Here is a 23731-nt window from a genome sequence, read left to right as displayed (position 1 = left end):
TCTTCCCGAAGGACAGGTAGTGCACTAACCAGTGAGCTGGCTCTGCAGCCCTGCTCTAACCCCTGGGCCATCTCTGTAGCCTCTTGCTGTATCTTTTGTGTCCTCCACTTTCCCAGTCCTCTGACTGTTACCTTATTTCCCTTTATCTTTTGTTTTCTGTTGTATATTTCTCACTTAGATATGCACTGGGATCTTATTTGTATTTCAGCTTTTCATGGGTTATATGGAATATATATATTTTAAACATTCTTTTAACTGATGCTTAAAGAGAATTTTCTATTAATTCCATCGCCTCTGGGCAACTTCTGCTTATTCTTTTTTCTGGTTATTATCAGCTTGGCGTCTTTTCAAGCTTGATAATATTCTTTTGCGTTCTGGACATTGAAGGATTTTGTGTTGTCTAAAGACCTTTTTAAAAAGCCATATAGAAACCTACTATTTCGGAAAGTTCCTAAAATATGTACATATATGAATAGAGCTAAAATGGAGTTAATTTATAACGAGGAGCAGGAAATGAAAGCTTCAGTACCAGGACGCAGTTCCCTATTTTTGAGTTGTTGGTGATGGGATTCCATAAGCCCCTTCCCATACATTACTGCTGTTGCCAGTGCTTTGACTGCCTGCTTCAGCACTCAACTTCAGATCCTGGTGCTGAAGACAGCAGATACTTGAGTCACAGGATGTGGAGACATTAGCTGCTACTCATCTGGAAGCCTCCTCCCTACTGGCTGGTGTTTACGTACTGGAAGGTACTGTGTACAGTATTGGAGGAGGAAAATTTGTCTCCAGTCTCACCCAGCTGTTAGTCCCAAGACATACAATAATGACCTGCCTGCCAGGTATGCATGCTGATGCAAGTGGTTGGGGGGATTGGACCGTGTTTTGGTGGGATTTATGACCTGCTCCATGAGATGGAACCTATACCCGACACTGTCAAGAACCTGAGACTAGAAATGTCATGGGCTCCAGGAAAACCTACTGTGATCATTTTCTTAAAGGAACATAGCAGTAAAGTGGCTGTTGCTGAAATATTGCGGTACCCATAGATCAGCGCCTTACTCAACCCTCCTCAGAGAAGCTGCTTCTTGCAGTAATTTACCTGAAGACCCACAAATGGTCAAGTGCAGGGCATAAGAGAGTGCCCCGCCCATCTCTGTCAGACCCTCCCCTCAAGGCCCTGGGATCTATATGGAACTTGGAATGGAAAGAGTATAGGAGTCAGAGATGAAGGAGAGCAGAGATGGAGGGCAGCAGAGATGGAAGACAGAGATGGAGGACAGCAGGGATGGAGGACAGCAGAGATGGAGGACAGAGATGGAAGACAGAGATGGAGGACAGCAGAGATGGAGGACAACAGATATGGAGGACGGCAGAGATGGAGGGCAGCAGATATGGAGGATGGCAGAGATGGAGGACAACAGAGATGGAAGACAGAGATGGAAGACAGCAGAGATGGAGGACAGAGATGGAGGACAACAGAGATGGAGGACAGAGATGGAAGACAGAGATGGAGGACAACAGAGATGGAGGACAGCAGAGATGGAAGACAGAGATGGAAGACAGAGATGGAGGACAGCAGGGATGGAGGACAGCAGAGATGGAAGACAGAGATGGAGGACAGCAGAGATGGAAGACAGCAGAGATGGAGGACAGAGATGGAGGACAGCAGAGATGGAGGACAGAGATGGAGGACAACAGAGATGGAGGACAGCAGAGATGGAGGACAACAGAGATGGAGGACAGCAGAGATGGAGGACAGAGATGGAGGACAACAGAGATGGAGGACAGCAGAGATGGAGGACAGAGATGGAGGACAACAGAGATGGAGGACAGCAGAGATGGAAGACAGAGATGGAAGACAGAGATGGAGGACAGCAGGGATGGAGGACAGAGATGGAGGACAACAGAGATGGAGGACAGCAGAGATGGAAGACAGAGATGGAAGACAGAGATGGAGGACAGCAGGGATGGAGGACAGCAGAGATGGAAGATAGAGATGGAGGACAGCAGAGATGGAAGACAGCAGAGATGGAAGACAGAGATGGAGGACAGCAGGGATAGAGGACAGCAGAGATGGAGGACAGAGATGGAGGACAACAGAGATGGAGGACAGCAGAGATGGAAGACAGAGATGGAAGACAGAGATGGAGGACAGCAGGGATGGAGGACAGCAGAGATGGAAGACAGAGATGGAGGACAGCAGAGATGGAGGACAGAGATAGAGGACAGCAGGGATGGAGGACAGCAGAGATGGAGGACAACAGAGATGGAGGACAGCAGAGATGGAGGACAACAGAGATGGAGGACAGCAGAGATGGAGGACAGAGATGGAGGACAACAGAGATGGAGGACAGCAGAGATGGAAGACAGAGATGGAAGACAGAGATGGAGGACAGCAGGGATGGAGGACAGAGATGGAGGACAACAGAGATGGAGGACAGCAGAGATGGAGGACAGAGATGGAGGACAACAGAGATGGAGGACAGCAGAGATGGAAGACAGAGATGGAAGACAGAGATGGAGGACAGCAGGGATGGAGGACAGCAGAGATGGAAGATAGAGATGGAGGACAGCAGAGATGGAAGACAGCAGAGATGGAAGACAGAGATGGAGGACAGCAGGGATAGAGGACAGCAGAGATGGAGGACAGAGATGGAGGACAACAGAGATGGAGGACAGCAGAGATGGAAGACAGAGATGGAAGACAGAGATGGAGGACAGCAGGGATGGAGGACAGCAGAGATGGAAGACAGAGATGGAGGACAACAGAGATGGAGGACGGCAGAGATGGAGGACGGCAGGGATGGAGGACAGCAGAGATGGAAGACAGAGATGGAGGACAACAGAGATGGAGGACGGCAGAGATGGAGGACGGCAGGGATGGAGGATGGCAGAGATGGAGGACAACAGGGATGGAGACAGACAGAGATGGAGGACGGCAGAGATGGAGGACAACAGGGATGGAGACAGAGATGGAGGACAGCAGGGATGGAGGACAACAGAGATGGAGGACAGAGATGGAGACAGAGATGGAGGTCAGCAGAGATGGAGGACAGAGATGGAGGACAAGCAGAGATTGAGGACAGCAGGGATGGAGGTCGGCAGAGATGGAGGACAGCAGGGATGGCACACAGCAGGGCTGTTTCACTATGAATGCAGCAGGACCTGAAGAAGCACCAGCATGGGGGAGTTAGGGGAATGCGAAGTCCTACCCCTAGCTGAGGAGCTGTTGACAGGCATTGTTTGTTGGAGAGGAAAAGTATTTTTTTCAGTGGTATTTGTAACTCTTGTATAGTGACCTCACTCCCAGGAGCAGTCAGCCAACACAAACCACACTTGATGAGTTTAAAGACAGACAGACCCACAGACTCATAGACAGAGAGACAACATGAAGTGAATAAGAAAGAGGGATCACCTGGAAGAGGGGGAGAGATAGGATCAAAATACATTGTATGAAGTTTTCAAAAAAATAATACGAACATTAGAACATTTTAAACTGAACAACAGACGAGTGTGTGTGGTTAGTTGCTGCATCGTAGGAGGTACTCAATATGGGTTAATTATTCAATATCGTGTGACCTGTAGCTTTTATTCCCTGTTATATGTCTCTGCAGTGGGGTCATTAGTGTTCTGCAGTGACAGCTCTTCTGAGGACTGACTGTCAAGTTCTTTAGTTTTCTGATGAAAGTTTTTCTTGCGGAGTATGAAAATGGCAAGTTCTCTGCCCAAGAACCATAGATGGGTCTCAAGGGCTCATGCATGTAAGGTTCTCCTTGTGCCTGCAGCTCAGTCTCTGGGTTCCAAAGCCCTGAAAGAGCCCCAGGGCTCAGGTGTGAGCTCTGTGTACTTGTCAGATCCACGGCCGCTCCCACTCATGTGGGCTGAGGGCTGCAGTTTCTAGACCCCCGGGAGGGACTTGATCATGTGGAGCTACTTGGCTAGCCAGTGATCCTGCAGAGAAATGGCATTTTAATATCCCCCACCCCACACCCGCACATACATACACACACACACACACACACACACACACACACACACACAGCTAATGCACACTACTTGGACCTCAGAAGATAAACCAAATTACATAGTGTGTCTCCAGTGAGCGTGAGGACTTTAATCGGATCCCCTGCACCCACTTAAAAGCAAGGTGTGGCTCCCCTTGCCCGTAACCCCGGAGCCCTGTATGCAGAGACAGGAGGACCCCTGGGCCTCGCCGGCCGGCTGTTCTCGTTGGATCAGTGAACTCCAGCTTCAGCAGGAAACCCTGCCCTAAAAACTAAGGTGGAAAAGCAGTTGAGGAAGACACCAAACACGGACGCATGTGTGCACGCACAAATGTATACTTTATTAAAATTCCCTCAGGCAGCTTAAACTTTTAATAAGCTCTAATTTCTAACTAAAAGAGTTGAGGAGATTGTGTCCAGTGCTTGAGGGAAAAGTGAACGTGCGGGCCACGGCTAGCCATCTCTTGTACACTCAGCCACTCAGTTGGCCATGGCTCCCTCTCTGCCAAGTGGTACTCTTCCGCCTCTTCACACCCGCAGTGTGGCTGGCACAGACATCTGAGCTTCAGTGCAGAGTGCAGCGGGGGCATCGACACCCGCAGCGTGGCTGGCACAGACATCTGAGTTTCAGTGCAGAGTGCAGCGGGGGCATCGACACCCGCAGTGTGGCTGGCACAGACATCTGAGCTTCAGTGCAGAGTGCAGCGGGGGCATCGACACCCGCAGCGTGGCTGGCACAGACATCTGAGTTTCAGTGCAGAGTGCAGCGGGGGCATCGACACCTGCAGTGTGGCTGGCACAGACATCTGAGCTTCAGTGCAGAGTGCAGCGGGGGCATCGACACCCGCAGTGTGGCTGGCACAGACATCTGAGCTTCAGTGCAGAGTGCAGCGGGGGCATCGACACCCGCAGCGTGGCCGGCACAGACATCTGAGCTTCAGTGCAGAGTGCAGCGGGGGCATCGACACCCGCAGCGTGGCCGGCACAGACATCTGAGCTTCAGTGCAGAGTGCAGCGGGGGCATCGACACCCGCAGTGTGGCTGGCACAGACATCTGAGCTTCAGTGCAGAGTGCAGCGGGGGCATCGACACCTGCAGTGTGGCTGGCACAGACATCTGAGCTTCAGTGCAGAGTGCAGCGGGGGCATCGACACCTGCAGTGTGGCTGGCACAGACATCTGAGCTTCAGTGCAGAGTGCAGCGGGGGCCCCCATCGACACCTCCAGATCAGGTGCCCTTGACCTTCCCAGAACTAGCCAGGGAGGCAGGTCTCTTGCCAAAACTAGCCTCTGGGAGGCCTCGGCCGGCTTGTTTCTTCATCTTTATTCTTTTTGGTCAGAATAGAAAGGTTCAGCAGGGGCTGGGGGCCAGGAGGGCTCTGCTGTGTCTTTTTCTTTGTTGTACACAAAGCTCTTTTTGAAACAGTGAGAGTCCTCTTGATAATTGGGTTTCAAATCCAGGTCCTTCCTGCATATCTTACCCTTCCAGTAGCTCCCTCTTCTCCAGCAGGAGTGAGACAAGATGGCTGCATGATAGGCAGTCAGCTAGAGTGAGGATTTAAAAAATGCTGTTATGTTTTACTTGTTAAAATTGTGTGTGTGTGTGTATGTGTGTGTGTTGGGGGCAAGTGTGTATGCGTGTGAATGCAGTGTGTTGGGGCAAGTGTGTATGCGTGTGAATGCAGTGTGTTGGGGCAAGTGTGCATGCATGTGAATGCAGTGTGTTGGGGCAAGTGTGCATGCATGTGAATGCAGACGCCTACAGAGGCCAGAGGCATCTGATTGCTTTGGAGCTGGGCTAACAGGTGGTTGTAACCTGCCCGATGTGGATGCTGGAACTCAGACTCTCACCTCAACAGGAGCAGTGCTTCCTTTAACCTGCTACGCCATTTTTCCAGCCCTCTAGCAGATGTTTGTTGTTGTTGTTGTTGTTGTTGTTGTTTTGTTTTTTTTTTTTAGTTTTATTTGCATTGGTGTTCTGCCTCCTACTATGTCTGTGTGAGGGTATCAGATCCCCTGGAACTGGATTACATACACCTGTGAACTGCCATGTGGGTGCTGGGATTTGAACATGGATCCTTTGGAAGAGTAGCGAATGCCCTTAACCACTGAGCCATCTCTCCAGCCCCTAGCAGAAAATTTTAACAGTGCGGTGTTGTACATTAAATGCATGTTTGTAGGCTGCTGTCACAGTCTGCACCAAGGCCTGGTCTAGGCACTGGGACTTCTTAGACAATACCCACCCAGGAGGCCTCACTTACCTTTTCAGACTCAGTTCTCCTAAGGGCCAAGATTTGTGCCTAAAGACAGGAGTGCAGGGATGCAGAGTTGGCGCCATAGCAAAAGCAGGTATTGCATGGTCTAAAGATCTGAGTTGAAAGGTAGAAGGAGAGAACCAACCCTTACTGGTTGCCCTTTGACCTCCGTATGCATGCCTGACCCCTGCACTAATAATAATAATAAATAATAATAATAAATGAACTATTATAAAAATACCAAGCCATGAATGTAAATCCTCATTTTCACTTGTTTTATCCACACCTAACTTGGCCACTGAACTCTAGTCTTCCCTGACCCTCTGAAGCGTGCATGTTCAGGTTTATAGCTTTCTTCCAACAGTCACATGTCAGTTTGCACAGTATTCCACTAAGCTATTTAACCCAAGTAAAGAGGACAGCTGACTGCCAGGCTTGGGAGCACAGTGCACAGAGATGACTGTGAGAACAAGTGTGTGTGCTCCCACTTCTGACTGGGGTAAGCCAGGTGCATGGCTGTTGGACAATAGCAAGAAGGGCTGCTAAATGATGCATCCTCCACCAAGGCTCAGAGAATGCTGAGGAGGAGGAGACAGAAAGGATGTGTGAGCTGGAGGAGGGCAGAGCACTGCAAGTGCTGTCATCTGGGCACAGCATGGCTGTGGCACTGTGGGCTAACAGCAGCTCTGCTCACTTCCACAGAAGATCAAGCCAGCCAGAATCCCGGTGTAGACAGGTAGAAGATCCCCAGGGCCCACAGCCAGCCAGAACCCCGGTGTAGACAGGTAGAAGACCCCCAGGGCCCACAGCCAGCCAGAACCCCGGTGTAGACAGGTAGAAGACCCCCAGGGCCCACAGCCAGCCAGAACCCCGGTGTAGACAGGTAGAAGACCCCCAGGGCCCACCCCCTTTGAGGAGTTATTGGCAATGAACAGTTGCTGGGGGAGAAGAATTTTTTTTGAATTGTGGTCAGTGGTAAGTTTCCCATGCTCCAGTGGCTAGCCCTTCACATGGGGAGGGACTAGCTGGACTCGGTGGGTTATCACAGTAAAGAAGACATGAAGTTAGACAGCGGGCATGTTGGGAGTAAAGGAGAAAAAGATGGATAGATGTCATATTTTTGTATAGCTATATGAAATTCTCAAGAATAAAGAAAACATTACAAAGACTAACAAGGGCTGAGGAGGTGGCTCAGTAGTGCCAGCCACACAAACATGAGAGCCTGAGTGTGGATCCTCAGTACCCAAGAAGACCACAGGAACGGCCATATGTGTCTATAGCCCTCATGTGTGGGAGATGCAGGCAGCTCCCTGGAGCTTACAGCTCACAGCCGGGGCCATTTGTGGTATGGAATTCTGTAACAGACCTTGTCTTAAAAGACAAAAGGAAAAATAGGGCCACACCTGCTAGGTACTGCCATTCCCCTGGCCCATCACAGGCGCTTAAAAACTGACAGCATTTGATTTGTGTGTGCGAGAGCACATGAATACATATGTATGTCTGTGTGCATAAGTCTGTGTGCACATGCCTGTGGAGGCCAAAGGTCTGCTGTGGATGTCATTCCTCAGTAGATGTCCACCTTTTTTTGGTACATGAGCCCTCATTGGCTTAGTCCTCTACAAGCAGCATAGACTGGCTAGCTCTGGAGCCCCAGGGCTTTGCCTTCTGTCTCCGTAGCCTTGGGATTGCCTTATTCTCCATCATGCCTGGCTTTTGTATGGGTCCTGGGGATTAAACTCAGGTTCCTCTGCTTGGGCAGCAAGCACTTTACTGACTGAGCCATTTCCTCACCCCCTATTACTTTAATTGTTATGACTACCTAGCAACTTTTCTTACTTTCACCAGTCCCAGAGAGTAGTCTTGTAGTGATAAGTCTTCAGTGTATGTTTTATAGAAAGATCTTATGGAAAGATTATGTTAATTTGGTGGTTAAAAGTTTCCTTAGAGAGATGCATGGTTATAGAGTGAGTTTGCTCATCATGTGATTATGCACCATCTCCTGCACACCAGGCACTGTGCTGGGCACACAGAAGTCAGTAGTGAGTGCTTAGAGGCCTGCCCAAGGGAGCATCTATTGCCGAAGGCCTTGCTGCACTATGCAGAGAGCTGAACTGTAGGTCAGCCACATCGGTGCCTCTGGAGCCTTTGACATGGGAGATGCTGGGCAGAGATGCCAGCTAGCCACAACCAGCTAGCCACAACCTAAAAGCCCAGGACAGAGGAGAAGAGGAACATCTGCAGAACATCTTGGAGATGAGAGAGCTAGCCATGGTGCAGATCAAAGCTCACAGATCAAGGGATGGGGTGCAGAAACAGTGGAAACCAATGGTCAGGGTTCGCCAGGTCACAGGATTAGAGAGCAGGTCTCACAGGTCTACATGTGAAGAACTCATGTGTCCCACCACTCTGATGGCACAAGGTAGGTTTACATCAGGGTGTGAAGTACAGAGAGTGACACTCTGATCACACAGCTAATCTGAGGTCTTCATGAGACTGCTTCTACTCCAGGTGCATTGGCTCCAGGGCCCAAGCCCCAGCTCAGCCACCTCAGTGCATCCTAGATGGACTAAGGGACCTGTGGGAGGAACCTTCTCGAGTGTTGCTAGGCCGGGATGTGGATGGGTGGGATTTGGTACCAGGAGTACATGAAGTCCTGTGAGCACCGAAGACAAACAGGATTTAGGGTGTCCAAGATGTTGGATATGTGCCGGCAGAGTGAGAATGCTTCTTACCCAACTTTCCAGCATATTAGGGGAGAGGTACATACTCCCCAGAGAGATGAGTGCTTGCCATGCATATTGATGGGAGCCTTTTTCCTTTGTGATACTGGTCCCTGTCACCCTTCTTTGTAGTTCCATAGCTGCTCGCTCACTTGTGAACGGCTTCTAGGAACTTGCACTGGACAGCCCAGCCACAGGGCATGTCTTCCTCAGTGTGGCCCATCACTATTGATGGCACAGTTTTAGAGTGTGTCCTCTTCCTGTCTAAATGGATTTGAAAATTGTGGTACAGACTGTGGGAAGGTCATGGCTCCTTTGAACATCTCTGGCCACGATAACCTGGCCCTGCGCACTCACTTGGAAAAGCATGTGTTCATGGAGAACGTCTTCTTCAGCTGGTAAGCAGCGTCCTCGCACTGCTCGCCTCCTGTTGCTATGGCAGGCTCCAGGGGACTCATGGGTAAGGTGGGCTGCAGTTGTCTCCAGGACACCCTGATTGTGTCGGCAGAGTCCTGTCTTCCTAGGCTTTCTTTCCCCCTTATTTTTGTTACTCTGGTGGAGCTTGGAATCAAGTTTAAAGCCTTGTGTATGCTTCGCATGCTCTTTCTCAGAGCCACATCCCGCTTGTGCATTCATTGCTTTTGTTATAGAGAGTAAAGGAAGAAATGGTGCCGAGGGCTTCCTGTCCCATGAATACCATAGGGCATAGCACACCACAGCTGGACTGTGGACTTCCAGGTTCAGCTGCGGGCTTGATTGTCACCCTGGTCCTGCCCTAGTCCCCTGTGGCTCTGTAGCAGGGCTGACCCAGTACAGTCTATCTTGTTTTTAACAATGACCTTGACTTGGTTCTTGAAGGACTGAGGAACTGCGGCTGCCCAGACTCCCCTGAACCTGCACACCCTCATCTCTGTCCCTCCTGTCTGCCCATTTCCACTGCCCCTGGCCCCTTCACTTCCCATCCTCTGTCCCCACTAGCTCACGAGTGCCTTTGTCCCTGAATCTGCATCTGGCACACTGGTCCTTTCCTTCTCTTACAAACCTTAGGAGTTAGAATTCTGTGGTTTTGGTTTCTTTAAAACAAAACAAAACAAAACAAAACAAAAATATTATAAGAATACTTGTTTTTTGTTTCTGTGATTGTATGACATTTGGAATTCTGGGAACTTTTCAGAGGTTATATAAATGCTAGGGCCTTGCGAGGTGAGGTTGGCCTTTCAGGGGGTTTGCTATGGTATATTAGATTCAGGGATCTCTATCTCCCTCTTCCCTGTATCCATCTTCCTTTCCTACCTTATGACAGGGTGAAACTGGAGGAATAAAGAGTGGGAAAAAGAACCCTCAGAGTAGCAACAACCAGCAACAGACCTTAGCTCATTTCTTATCCTCTCCATCTTCCTTGGCCACCCTACTCTTGAGAGAGCCAGCGGGCTCCCCAGAGTCTGTCCTTACTGTCCACTTGCTTGTTCTTCACAGAATGACGGTCTGTGTCAAGCACAGTCCCAACCCTTACCCTGTAAGTCATAGCACTGGGAGAGCCCAGTGTCCTCCCGTCTCAGAAACAGGGAAATGGTGACCCTCACTCTTCACCTTCATATGGTTCACAGCTTGTTTGCTTCACCTTTCCCGGCTAGTGCTTGTCTTGCATCAGGTCATGTAAAAGCAGTGTTTGCACTGGTCAAGATGGCTCATTCACACCCTCTCTCTGCACCTGAGGCAGGGCAATACCAAGTTTAAGGATAGGCTGGGCTGCTTCTGAGAACCTTGTCTCAAGAAGCAACAAAAGAAATGTGTGATAGGCTCAAGACCTTTGCTATTCTCTGCTGCTGTTTTTCCAAATTTCACATTTCACATTTGGGTCTCCAGTCTACCTGGAGTCATGGCTGCTGTCTGGACACCTGTGAGATGGAGCATTGTCCTCTCTGCCCTGTGCTGCCACTTTGTTCAGACGCATGTCCTCATAGACTCTGATGTACCTGTCACTACGAGGATCTGCAGTACCATAACTAAATCATCAAAGATGTGACATCACACAGTGCAAGGCTCGCTACTCAGCGTATCAGGGTGGCCTTGGCTTCCTCACTGTTTTGTTCTCACACCCGCTTTGCAGGAGCTTAGCAGTTCCTAGAAAACAGGTAAACCAGCAGTTCTTCTACCCTTCTGTTTGTGTTGTAAGTTTTCCTTTACTTTCTCTATATATGCACTCACGTGTGTGCATGTGTGTGTGTGTGCTTGTAACTCTTGTATGCAAACACAACAAAACAGCTATGAAGCTACAGCCTGCTACAGAGTCCTGACTGTCAGGTTTAATTCCAGCTATTTAGTCCATCTTGTCACTACCATTTATTAACTTTTATTGAGAGACAGTCCTGCTCTGTAGCCCGGGAGGCCTCGACACAGTCCTGCTCTGTAGCCCGGGAGGCCTTGACACAGTCCTGCTCTGTAGCCCTGGAGGCCTCTCTCCTAGGTGTCTGCCTTCATGGCAACTTCATTTCTTAGACTCTGGCTGACAGTGGTAAATGAGAATGAGATCAACTTTAAGCTCTTGTTTCCTTTTATTGATACTGCATTGATTATAGCTTCACTGCATTTCTGTGGAGTCTCTTGGATTTCTATGTACTGTACTGATATTTGTGAAAAATATGGTTTTGTTTCTTCATTCCTTACTTTTTGTTGTTTTGTTTTTCTTTTTCAAGACAGGGTTTCTCTGTACAGCCCTGGCAGTCCTAGAACTCACTCTGTAGACCAGGCTAGCCTTCAACTCAGAGATTCTCTTGCCTCTACACAGCTCCTTCCCCAGGGCTGGGATTTAATGTGTGCTGTACCCTTACTTTACATTTTAAGTAGGAAATTCGTGTTTCTATAGTTTGCCAAGAGATGTTTTTTTGTTTTTGTTTTGTTTTTGTTTTTTGTTTTGTTTTTTTTCGAGACAGGGTTTTTTGTATAGCCCTGGCTATCCTGGAACTCACTTTGTAGACCAGGCTGGCCTTGAACTCAGAAACCCACCTGCCTCTGCCTCCCAAGTGCTGGGATTAAAGGCGTGTGCCACCACCGTCTTTTTAATTTATTTATTTATTAAAGATTTATTTATGTATTATATATAACTACACTATAGCTGTCTTTACAAACATCAGAAGTGGGTGTCAGATCTCATTACGTGTGGTTGTGAGCCACCATGTAGTTGCTGGGATTTGAACTCAGGACCTTAGGAAGATCAGTCGGTGCTCTTAACCACTGAGCCATCTCTCCAGCCAAGAGATGATTTTTAAATTAAGCTCTTTCTCATGCACACACGCATACACACACACACACACACACACACACACACACACACACACAGAGAGAGAGAGAGAGAGAGAGAGAGAGAGAGGTTATTTAAAGAATAGCAGTAAGAATCCTCATGCCCTCTGCTTCAATCCTCCTGCAGCCTGCACTTTGCCTTGCCCCCTTCACATTCTCTGTGTCCTTAAGTCTGTGAGTTTTCCTTGACCTCTGACCTCACACCACTCTGCCCAGGATTGCTTCAGCGGCATTTTCCTGCGAAGAGGCCTCTCATTGTCACACCCCTAAACTCACAGTGCCACAGTGACTCCTGGGAAATTCAGCTGCTACAATCTTGTCCGTCATTTATTTATTTTAGGTTTGTTTTTTGAGGTAGGGTTTTACTGTGTAACCCTGGCTAGCCTGGAACTCACTCTGTAGTGTAGGCTGGCCTCTAATGCACAGAGCGCCATCTGATCCTTCCTCCCAAGTGCTGAGCTTAGCGGTGCCCCCTTGCCCAGCTGATACTGTTGCCTAGTATAGAGATTTAATAAAGGTTGCCCCAGTGATGCCATGGGGTTGTCTTCCTGTCCAGGATGTAGCCCAGCAACATGGCCTCCACTTAAGCTTTGCACTCCTGTAGTGCCCATTTGGGCCCAGGTCTCTCTCCACCTCTCCTGAAGATTACTTTCTTTTCTCTTCGTTTGAAACCTTCCAACTCAACCTTACAGATCCAAGGTTGGTTTTGACATTGTTGAAGTATGTAGGTCATTTGTTTTGTAAAATCAGCCTGTATCATGCTTCTTTGACTTTTTTTGAGATTGCTAGGTGGTTTTTTGTTTTTATGTTCTACTAAAATCTCTTTAAAAACCGTCTTTAAGGGTGGGTGTGGTAGTGCACACATTTAATCTCAGCACCTGGAAAGCAGAGGCAGGTGGATCTGAGTTCGAGGCCAGTCTGGTCTACAGAGTGAGTTCCAGGACAGCCGAGGCTATGTCAAGAAACCCTGTCCCAAAAAATCAAAAACAAAAATAAAAGCAAACCCTTCTTTAAACCATCTTAGGTTGTGGGGCTGGATATCTGGCTCATCAGTTAAGAACATCGCTGCCGGATCCGACGCCTCGGCAGGCACCAGTCATGTACGGTGCACGTGCATATCTGCAAGCACAATATTTATCCACAGAAAATTAGAAACAAATCTCACAGCTTGCTTGCACTGTGAGATGCGATACATAGAAGGTGGGGAAACGCATAGACGCCGAGTTGAAGCAGTTTTACGAGGCCAGCATCCTTGGTGGTCATGTCCTGCACACGTGCTCCCAGAGCTCCTCATTCCTCTCCACGGCTTCCGCCCCACCAGGCTCTCATCGCTGAGCTGGGTTTTCATGTGAAACACATTCTTACCCTTCTGCCAAGTTTTAGCCCCAAGTATCTACCTTACAGTTTTAATTTTTTTCTAAGTTTAAATTCATGAAGTTACATAGAGACAGTGGCTTTTGGGCTGGTGCTCCGTGTGGCTGTGCCTCTTTTGATGCTGTTCTTGGAGGGCACTGGCCTTTGCCCGTTGACTGGGTAGGAGGCTTGAGGAGTTGAGCTACAGTTGGCTACAGTTCTCCTGTGGACACTGTGTACCGGGTGGATAATGAGTGTGGGCCTCCTCCTTGAGTGGACGTTGCTGGCTTTGCAGAGTACTTACCTCACTGCATAGCCCGCCTGCACGTGCCATACACTTCACTGCAGTTAGTGGTGTCACGTTTTCCACTGGAGCCAGCCTCCTGCTGTGGCTGTGCACCATGATTTCCTGTTTCCTGACAGTTAGAGCCCTGCTCAGCTGGTGCCTCTGCTCATTTCTGTCCTTTAGACTCCCATATAGATTTTAAATCCAACACATCAAGTCCTAACAAAATAAGGCAAAACACAGCATCAGTTTGTCAATTTGGAGGACCTTGTCATCTTTATAATATTGAGAATCCAATCTATAAATGTGGCCTGCCTTTCTATTTATTTAGGTTTTATGTCCCAATAAAACCTGTGTGCTTTCTCCATAGAGAAGATTATCATTTTTCCTTCCTTTGGTGACATCTACACTTTTACCTTGTACAGTTTGTTCTTTAGTCAGCCAGCTTTCCTCGGTGACAGATGCTGAGGACGTATCCATGGAAAGATAAGATGTGTTTGTGCTTGTGGTATTAGAGGTTTCTGTCCATGCTCAGGCAGATCCACTGCTTTGGGGCCTGGTGTAAGACAGATAAATGATGGAGGAGACAGGGGCAAAGCCATATACCTTATGGGGGTCAGACAAGAAAGACAGACAGGAAGGGACTGGTTTCTCACCAACTCATTCCAGGGCCTGTTCCCGAAGCCTTAAACTTCTTTCCACTAGGCCTCTCCACCTAATGGTTCCACTCTGAATAGTACCTCAATCTAGTGACCACACACCACATACACAACTTCTGGGGATAGTTTACACACAAACCCTAGTGCCTCCTGAGTAGTGAGTAAGTTTCTCTTTAGATTGTTTTTTTTTAATAGAGTCTTTGTGTGGTTTACCCACAAGTGAGCATGAAGCATGTTTGTAGTATGTTTTAATTTTTGTTTTGACATGTAGTATCAGGTATCCCAGGCTAGCCTTGAACTTACTGTGCAGCGTGCTGAACAAGCAGTGAGCCCACCCATTGCCAAGCAACAGCAGCAGGCAGTGAGCCCGCCCAGCAACAGCAGCAGGCAGTGAGCCCCCCCCCCCCCCCCCCCATCAGCAGCAGGCACTCCTAATACCCTTTGCTGACCAGTCAGTACTCACAAATCCATGCTGCCATTGCCAAATACATAAACAATTTTCAAATATCTCTCTACTGTTCCTGCTTTGATTTATTTTGTTTGTGGTCAAAGAACCAACATTTTACAGTTCTTTATTTTTTATTTATTTTTAAAAATTTACTTATTTATGTTTCAGTGTGTTCTGTCTAGAACGAATGTTGTGTGCCAGTATTTGGGGGAGAGTATCTTAAACACTTGTATCAATTGGGTTAATTTGGTTGGAAGCATTGTGCAGGTCTTCCATGTTAATTTATTTCCTTAGTGTATTAAGCTGATTTGCTGGTGCGCATTTGTGGGTGGGTGCTTGAATGCCACAGTGCACAGAGGACAACTTGAAGGAATGGCTCTTTTCTTTCTCCCGGGTCCCCAGTGACCAGGCTTGGTTGCAAGCACCTTTGCCTTCTGACCCGCCCACAGCCCTCTTACTTTTAACGTCATCCACCGAGCTGCCCACAGCCTTGCCTCTTACTTTCCTGTGCTCCCGTGGGCTGCTGCTGAGAGGACGGTGCTCCCATCCTCAGCTGCAGTTGCTGTTGTCTATTCTCACGTTCTTTTGTGGAGGTGTGTACCCTGCTAGCATTGTGTCTTCTTTTGACAAGTTGCCTCTTTTACTTGTTGTCTAGCATTTTCATCCTGCTTTCTGAAGCTCACTCACATTGTCTGGTATTAATTCATGCAATCCAGCTTTCTTTTAATTTTGCATGGCATTTATATGTATACACTTGAACCTATATGTTTCAAAATTCCAGCTATATTTACTATGGAAGGTGTATGGATACATCTTGCCTTTTGATACAGTTCACTCATCTCTACTTCTTAATTTGATTAGGCAAGTCCAGCCAGTGGTCCTCAGGCCCAGTGTGCCCCAGAATAGCTATAATTGCGGCCTTCCATGTTAATCGACAATATTCTACCCCGGCATCAGAAAGCTGGACACCCCCTGTTAGATCAGTGGCATCAATGCTGCTGTCATTGTGGCTTGTTAAATCAATCATCTTGCTGATTGCTTTCTACTTATCTAGTGCCCTTGGGTGCTAGGCACCTGCTGCTCCATCTCACTGAGCACTTGGGTTGACGGTTTGGCAGTTACAGTCTTTCCAGAAGGCATGGCCTTCCTCCTCGTTTGCTCGCCTTGCTAGCTGAGGAGCTGCTGAGAGGCCTGCACTTTTGGCTTGGTTCATCCACAATGTTCTCCCAGCGCATGCCAGATTCTTGAAAGCATTGGCCCAGGACCAGTTGTCTGCCTATAGCCCTTCCCATCTGTATTCTGTGTAGGCTGGACTGCTCCGGGGTCTCTCTTCTCTCTTCTTCCCTTTCCTTAAGAGGGCAGGTCCCTTGTGCCCACTTGAGGCGAGATGCAGATTTGCCCATCATTCTATGGCTGGGGCAGCAGATTGGGGATCTTAGTTGCCTGATTTCCCCGGGGAGGCTGCATGAATGAGGTCCAGGGAAAGCAATCAGTCTCTCCCGGCAGTGTCTGTCTGTTTCTCAAGCTTCCTGGCTGCCAGATCTCAACCTTTCATCCCCAGGGTGGTGTCCGTTTCTTCGGACAGCTTGTACTAACAGATTTCTTCCTGTGTTGAACTGGGCCAGAGGACTTCACTTTGAATCCTCAACTTGTAGTCTTACTTTCTTAAAAATTGGAGTATGTGGATCTACTTTGGTTGGCTCTCCTTGTGCACAGGGCATCTGTCGGGTGTGCTCCTGCCTTGTCTGGTGGCCTCTGTCTAAAACAGCTTCCCCTGTTGATCTGTGCACAGCATGCAAGTTGCTTGTCACCAGCCTCCCCGTGGGACCTGTTCTGCACCCATCACTACAGTAGCTTGAGCATCTCTGTTTCCTGACAAGTCCCCATGTCCCCATGTTTGACCGTCATGGTTTGGCACCCCATGCCCTGCTCCTGGGTCCCCGCAGCCTCTGACCTGCTTCCTGGTGTTTTCTTAGTTCATTTCCCTGGAACTAGGGGTACAGATTAGGAATCTTTTTCTCTCTGTCAGTACTTTGAGACCCTTTCTGAACACTGTATGCTCTGAACTTGTGTTCATCAGCAAATGGACCAGACTTTTTCATGCATGATGCTTGTTTATACACTTTAGAGTCTCTGTGTGTAGCTGTGTCTTCATCTCATTTGGCTGAACACCTAAAAGTGAAATTGCTGGGTCGAATGGTGAGGGTTTAGTTCCCTCCCTGAGAGGCTGTTTTCCGAATCACCGGTGGATGCTGTCTGCGCCTCCTGTGTTCAAGTCCTCCCTGGCACGTGCCATTGTCACCATGGTCTGAGTGCTGTCTGCTGTGGCTGCCAATTTTTTTTTCATCATTATGTTTTGCCTTTTAGCTTTTGATTTTGAGATAATTTTAGGTTTATAGAAGAGTTGCTGATGTATTAGAGTGTAAGGATTATTTTTGATGGTCAGCTTGACAGAATTTAGGAGACAAACCTGTGGGCGTATCTGTGAAGGACTTCTTAGACCAGGTTGATTTCCTGAGGCAGGAAGACCCATTCTAAGTGTATGCAACACTGTTCTATGGGCTGTGGTCCCACACTGAGCATACACAAGACACTGAGCTGGGTGTCGGTGCTCTCCTCTACCGACTGTGGATGCAGTGTGACTTGCTGCCTTATGATCTAGCCACCAAGACTCACACTGTGGGTCACAGTAACCCTTGCCTTCTTCAGTTGTGTCCATCATATATTTATTACAGTGATGGAAAAGTCACTGATGTATATAAAGAGTTCTCTTACAGTTTGTGCCCAGCTCCTCCTGGTGCAGTGGCCCTCACCCAGGGATACTTCTGCTCCTAGACCAGGTCAGAGACATTTCTGGGTGCCACATCTTGGGGGTCAGGGAATACTACTGACACCTAGTGGATATGAACCAGGGCTGCTGCTAAGTACCCTGGGATGTACAGGACAGCCCCAAGGCAAAGAATGACCAGGTGGAACTGTGCTGAGGACAAGACTTCTGCTCTGACGCTTACGTCAGCTATGGATTGTGTGCTTGTGTGTAGCAAGCACAGAAAGCTGAGGCACTAACTCCAGCAGTGCTCCACAGTGGTTCACTAGCATACACGCCGTGGCTGTCCACTGGAATCTTTCCTTTGAGCTGGGCTTCCACCCACCCAAGTTACCATGTCAGCAGTTAGCTGTTGAGTCTCTTTTGTCTCCTTAAATCCTTGATAGCTTCTTGGTCTAGCCTTGTTCTACATATCTGATGATTTTTGAGGAAGAGTGCTGAGGTATTTCATAGTCTGTCTCCCCAAGTGGCTCTGCCTGCTGCTTCCTCATAATTAGTTGTGGTCATGGAACTTTGGGGAGTGTAGTCCAGACTCAGCGGTGTCAGCGCGCCTTCACTCATACGGTTTAGATGGTGTGTGTCAGGGTGCTCATAGTCTCTGTTTCTAAGACTTGTGATATGGAGACTTCCCCTGTGATTGAATCAATCAATAAATAGGCAATACGCTATCATGGTGAATGCTAAAGTCTAATGATCTTATTCGGATTGAGTTTACATGTTCTGGGTGGTGCCAACAATGACCTACAGTTACCTGACTTTTGTCTCAGTGATTCTTTTCATTTACGCGCTAGTAAACAAAAGCATGGACCCAAATAGCAAGGAGCAGATAGAGAGGCAGCAAACACCGCTGAGTCATGTGCTTGCAGTACACAGCATGAGCAACGGGAGTGGCCAGGCTAGGAGAGAAGCAGAGGAGAGCCTCATCAAACCTACGCTAGAATGTCTATTACCTATGTGTGGCGGTTTGAGTAAAACCAGCCCCTGTACTCTCATATACTTATGTACTTTTATGCTTGGTCATCAGGAAGTGGAACTGTTTCAAAGGATTACAAGGATTAGGAGGTGGAAGAGGTGTGGCCTTGTTGAAGAGAGGTCACCAGGGGTGGGCTTTTAAGGTTTCAGAAAACCCACAGAAGGCTCAGCCTCTTTCCTGAACTATGGACCAGGATGTAGCCCTCAGCCATCCAACATTCCTGTGCCATGTACACTGCCATATTCCCTACCGTGGTGATAATGGACTAAACCTCCGAAACTATAAGCCAGTCTTCTTTGATAAGCTTTATAAAAGCTTGTCTTGGTCATGGTGTCTCTTCACAGCAATAGAACAATGACTAAGAGCATATATACCATACAGTTCAGTATAATGTCCATTACATATAACATAATGTACAGTTTACCAGTATAGCACTATTACACATGTTGTAGAGCTTACTGGTGTAGTGTCATTACACATACCATACAGTTTACAACTTTCAGATTTCTGGTGGATAGATTTTAGCATAGTCACATCATTGTGGAACATTCTGCAAGGACTTTTGAAATTTTCTTCCCACCTCTTAAAGAAATTCCATTGCCATGAGGCACGTCAGCTCACGTGGCCTCAGTCCTCTACCCTAAGTAGCCAGGAGCCCGTTTTCCTCTCTACACTGTGCATAGCAGTGTAATCCAGTGGTTCATGGTGTTTACTTAGCCTGTTTCCAAGGCTCTCCTGAGTCGTAGAACACATCATGTCTTCATCTTGTCCACCTACTTGGTAACTGATAATGGTTCAGGTTAATTTCTGATTTTCTTCAGTTGGAATAGCATCGCTTATGCTGTTTGTGAGGAGTTTGATGGATGGGTGTACATCCTCTTTGTGAGGTGTTTTCTCCCATTTGAGGCTTGTCTCCCCCTCCCTACTTGGTGCTGTCATTTGGGGAAAGAGTTTCTCACTTTAATGACATTTTAAAATTTATTTTCTTAAAAAGGGTAGTAATACAAATTTTGTATTTTGAGGCTTCAAGGCTTCAAAATTATTGCTAAGCAAAGCTCACACTGGCTTTTCCATCTGGATTCCTTTTCTTTTCAAGAACTGGTGATGTGCTCAACATTAGCCTTCTAATCTGTTTTGTATTAACTCTGTGCATGGTACGAGATGGAAGTTAGGTCATGAGTTCTCAGGGTCTGTTCACTCCAGCATCACTTTTGAAAAGGCTGTTTTTTCTCTGTTGACCTTTGTAAAAACTCATTGGTGATGTATGCATAGGCCTATTTCCAGACTCCCACCATGACTTTTATCTATTTCTCCTTGTAGTTTTATTGATTTTTACTCTGTAGCTTGAAAGTGTGTTATTTAGTACATAGACATTTAGGATTACTATATCTTCTTTATAAGTTCACCCCTTTATCACTGTGAAATGACTTTATCCCTGGTGATGTTCTCTGTCTGACTTTGAGCTACCCACCCTAGCTTTCTGTGACTCCTATTAGTTTTCCACTTTAAATGTATGTGTGTGTATTAGAGTGTGTTTCTTGTCAGCAGTATATTGTTGGGTCTTGGCATCTTAGCTGGACTGTTTGGAGCATTTGTGTTGTGTGTGTTCACTGGTGCAAAAGCTGACATCCTGCTGCTTGAGTTCATTTGTTAGAACTCTTTTCTCTTTGGGTCTTTATCGGCCTTTTCTTGGTTTAATGGAATTTTTTATGAATTCAGTTTGTCTTAATAGTTTATTAGTTATAATTTGTTGTTTTGCTATTTTAGCAGTGTCTCAGGGTTTGACTTATTAGTGATATTTTCCCACATCACAGTGTAGTATAATTATATTAGTATGCCTTCATTATCGTCTCCTGGTCTCTCTGCTGTTTTATCTTCCTTTTTATATATACATGTATACGCATGTGTACATTTATGTGCTAGAAAGCCACAAGTCATTATCAGTTTTATAGAATAGTTGTTTCTTAAAGAGGCTTAAATAATGAGATTAATCTTTACATGTGAGCATCATTTCTGCTGATTTTCATTCATTTATATAAATTTGGATTTCTGTTGGTGTCATTTTCTTCCTGGCTGGCGGGTTTCTTTAATAATTTCTTATAGTCCAAATCTTTTAAAAAATATTTAGTAAGGCATTTGTTTGCGACTCCTTGTGTTGAGTAGTTTACATCAGCTTCCTGGACTTGTAGTCCTGCTCTCTGAAAGGCCTGCCTGCTCTCGGGTTCCCTGCTCTGGGGTCAAAAGGGGTCTTGGTTCCTTGCTGGTGGCTGAGATGCTGATGGCACATGTCCTTTGCCTTCAGTAGCAGTCTCATCTTACAGCCCATGGTGAGAGCCTCTTGTGTTTGGCATGTGGCACTGTGCTGCCTGCTGTCTGTGGAAAACCTCCTGGGTCGGTGTGTCGCTCAGCTGCAGACCTCCCTGCTCTCCTGCCTGTCCTAGGGCCCAGGGACAATGTTCCTTTCCTTAGATAATTGCTGCTACTGGCTTGCCCTTCGCCATTGTTGTCTTGACCAAGCCTTCCTGTAGTTGTCCGTGCTCCCTCAGAACAGGTTTTGTGGGTCCATCCTGTTTAAGGTCAATTCTATTGAAGGTAGAAGAGTAATCATAGGAGATTCAGGGAATGGGCCTGATATAAAGCAATTCCCTCAATGTAGTTCCTCATTCTCCAAACCTTGAGAGGACCAGCAAGTACCCTCTGGGTCTCCCCATCCTACACCCACTCAGGGTTCCCTCCGAAGTCTGTGTGGGCCTGAAGAACCAGTAAGCACAGGTGGGTAAGGGCTTTCCTGTGTCGAGTTTACTCTGGATGCTGGGTTGTGAGATAAAGTCCCAATTCCTAGAGGGCTTTGATTGGCATTAGAGCAGCCATCTCTGATGGCCCGTGGTTGTCTCTGTCCTCTTAGATGGACATGGCTGGCTTTCCTTTGCTCCATGACCCTCTTGCTTCTAGCACAGTACCTACAACATAGCATCCTGTAGTCAGCACCTGTCAGGTAACCAACTGTGGGGCTCTTTCTGTCTCCAGAGTCAGATGTTGCCAGAGGACTACTGGATGTCTTGAGCCACACTGATGAGGACATCCTAGCAGTCCTGGAGGGAGCTGTCCGACTTTCAGAGGATGCAGGCTTTTCAGTTCTTTTTTAACTTGTACATTTCTTTAAAAATATATACTACAAGTCCTAGCTAAAATTTAAAGACTTTATATTAATCAGTGAGCTTTGGGCTGTGTGTGACTGTAGATGGATTTTTGTCATAAGAACAGACGTCTTACTTCAGAATGACTCAAATTGTCCTTTTTGGAACATCAGAATGACTAATGTCCCTTTTGGAACATCAGGATGACTAATGTGACAGAGGCTATTTGCCCTGGCAGTTAGGCCTTTTGTATTTCTTGAGTTTTGCTAAAGTGCTGGTTGTTAAGAAGTACCCAATCAGAAGATATCCTTTGGATCAGAACAATCCCAGTCATTCGTTCTTCTCACCCGTGATCTCTGTCGACTGATCTTGATTTTTCTTGCTCTTTCTGCCTCTCTATGATTGCTATTCTAGAAGGAAGCAGGCTGCAGCGCAGCAGACATTCTGACGTCGCCTGTCTCCCCACCCCCTGCCTGCCACACAGTAAAGATGAGGAGGATGACTGACAGCTGCCCTGCCTGCACCCCATTCTCTGCACACAGGATGACTGATGAGCTGCTTCAGAAAGTTCCAGAAATCTGAGGCCTTAGAATTTGATCATTTTAGCTGAAGAGAGAAAAAGAAGCCTTCCATATAGCTCCCATATTAGTTTAAAATATTCATATGGATGTGACACGGTGCTTTTAAAAAGGCCCAAGTGGATGTTTTGAGGCTTTGAATGGATTCTCTTCATAAATGAATCACCATTTACAGTGCTGCGGCAATTATATATTTGTGTTAAATTTAATGTGCTGTACTGGAGCTGGAACGCTCTTTTGTTTAATGCTTTGCCTTAGAAATAATTGGGATGCGTGGATTGTGGGGGAGTGCATTTGTGAAAGAATTATTTATAATGTATACATCCCGGCTGGAATTTAAATAAGCACAACCCATAGGTCTGGCAGAGAAGCCATTAGCTGTAATGGCTTTTGGACGCTGGCCCAGCGTGTAGACTTCTTGGTCCTTTCTCCATTTGTATATGGCTTGTTATAATAGAGCTGTCATCCTCTCTTCCTTTTATGTTTTATGTTGCTGTGTGGCTTACTAGCTTTTTAAGCCTGTCTGTAGCATAAATACTCTAAATGGGAAATGATTTTTAAACTGCATTTGTCTAATTTTCTTGATGAAGTATTTTAGTAAGAAAAGCTAGAAACCATTAGTATATACCATGTCAGATGCTTGGCTTATTCTTACTAGAACTCTCTCTGTCCTATTGCCGTAGAGCCCACTGTGCCGACTGAGCTGATGGGGCAGATCCCTCCTCCCAGTACATCCTGCCTGGTGGAGCTCGGTACCTTGAGGATCCAGACAACCAGGTGCGAGCACTGCTGCCTTAAGATCTCATTAGCAGATTCCCTCCTGCTTTTACCTAACGTAACAGCAGAGTTGGTGCCTTGGTGGAGTTAACTGCCTGAAGCAGGTCTTCTTATCCAGTGGGAGAAGCAGACCGTATTCCTTCCAATGAAGAAAGTTCTCTCCTCCTTTCCATTATGGATGCATTGAGACACGCCAGTAGACAGAGTATAACAACTGTGTCCATGGGCCTTCATTAACACTTGTCCTGTCAGTGGCATTTATCGCACCTAGACGGACTCCATCACAGAGGAAACCTTCCCAGACACCTCTTACCTCAACTGTCAATGCATTAGCATGGCTCTCTAAGAAATGCGGAGCTGGGGGTGCAGGTGAGAGGCAGAGCACTTGCCCAGTGTGCACAGTGCCCCATCTTCA

The 23731-nt window shown here is 47.2% G+C and overlaps 1 pseudogene across 1 annotated transcript in view; it reads left to right on the top strand.

Moving 5' to 3' along the window:
- The window catches only part of Ppp4r1l-ps (protein phosphatase 4, regulatory subunit 1-like, pseudogene), an 80220-nt pseudogene that overhangs the window by 20741 nt on the left and 35748 nt on the right, over positions 1 to 23731 (top strand). The window contains exon 3 of the transcript NR_027957.1: positions 22376 to 23316. The product of NR_027957.1 is annotated as a protein phosphatase 4, regulatory subunit 1-like, pseudogene (transcript). The remainder of the gene's footprint in view (positions 1 to 22375; positions 23317 to 23731) is intronic.

This window comes from Mus musculus, chromosome 2, assembly GCF_000001635.26.
Source record: "Mus musculus strain C57BL/6J chromosome 2, GRCm38.p6 C57BL/6J".
NCBI classification, from domain to species: domain Eukaryota; kingdom Metazoa; phylum Chordata; class Mammalia; order Rodentia; family Muridae; genus Mus; species Mus musculus.
This window is presented reverse-complemented; position numbering and strand designations above follow the sequence as displayed.